This window comes from Triticum aestivum, unplaced genomic scaffold (assembly GCF_018294505.1).
Source record: "Triticum aestivum cultivar Chinese Spring unplaced genomic scaffold, IWGSC CS RefSeq v2.1 scaffold103873, whole genome shotgun sequence".
In the NCBI taxonomy this organism is placed as follows: Eukaryota; Viridiplantae; Streptophyta; class Magnoliopsida; order Poales; family Poaceae; genus Triticum; species Triticum aestivum.
Window position 1 is genome coordinate 1 of NW_025246391.1, and position 1,261 is coordinate 1,261.

The 1,261-nt window shown below is 46.0% G+C and overlaps 1 long non-coding RNA gene across 1 annotated transcript; it reads left to right on the top strand.

Annotated features, from left to right (window-relative positions):
* LOC123177124 (uncharacterized) lies at positions 1-406 on the top strand. Its single transcript, XR_006488780.1, has 2 exons — positions 1-167; positions 281-406. It is a non-coding gene; the product is annotated as an uncharacterized lncRNA (long non-coding RNA).
* The last annotated feature ends 855 nt before the right edge of the window (positions 407-1,261 follow it).

Below are 1,261 nucleotides of genomic sequence, written 5' to 3' on the forward strand. Positions count from 1 at the left end.
CAAGCCCGTCCCCTTCCTCCCCTCGGTCTAGATCCTCCTCCTCTCCCGATTCCCTCTCTCCCAACACCGACGCCGTCGCCTCCCCCGCATGCCGGTCATCCACCACTGCTGCACCCACCCTCTCCCCTTCTCAATCTCGATCCAGTCAGGAGATTTGGGCTCCTGAGGTAAGTAAAAAAGCTGAATCCATCCCTCTGCTTTTCTCCACTCACCAGCGTTCGTTCGTTCGTTCGTTCATCGAGTCCATGTTTCTGATAGCTGTGTGTGTGCACGCTTGCAGGTGAATGATTTCATCTTGATCTCCGACAGCGCCTACACCCGGGAGCAGATTCTGAAGATGGAGAAGGCCATCTTGATCGCCGGCCTCCCTCGCCCGGGAAGATGACGGAGAACCACCGCTTCTAGGGTGCGTATCCTCCTCCCGAATCCCCCAATTTCGCCTCCGATCTGCTCGCGCGGTACAATTCCGGTGCCCCCGTGCTGCTGTGGTTACCCTCTCTTGATCTGGATGGAGCATTGTGCTTTCCTGCTTGTTGTTCCTGGGTCTGGGTTTGGTTCGTCTGAACAATAGTCTCATGGATATCTGGTTGGATGGTATTAGTTTCTCATATACCTTCAGTAGTCATAACCTTCCATGTGATGTGTTATCAGCTTCGATATATATTCTGATGTGACCTGCATTTCTTCTGAAGATGAGCATGCTCTGGTAATTGGTTTAGTTTAGCGCTGCCAATGCATGGTTTCTGTTCTGTGTGAAGAAATATCCCCATTGTGTTTGCCGTAATACTGTGTGGTGCATATTTCTCTGGGGCGCTTCACGAAGCAACATATATTTGTGTTTGCGAATTTCCCATATATTTGTCTGTTGATGCATTAGTTGTGCAGCTGCTTGTGTCCAGTGTCAGTGGCAATTCAAGCACTGTAATTCACTAAAAAAATGTGGTAAATTTTACAGAGATAGTATTTGCCCTTTCCTTCATGTGGTAATTTTGTAAGTATGAAGAAACTTGTTAGTTTTGTCATGATATCCTTCCAATTTTTCTTCTTCTTGAAGCATCATTATCCGAAGATTGCATTCTCATTTATTATACGACTGCTTGATTGGCATGCATTAATTGTGTGTCTGTGTCTATTGGCGATTTCATGTAAGTTATAGATAAATAATTTACACCGTACAAAACAAAAAAGGGTGTGACTGCTGCTCTAAAATGTTTTCCCTGTTTGCTTTTTTCCATTGGATACCATGTTGGTCTGCTAGTCT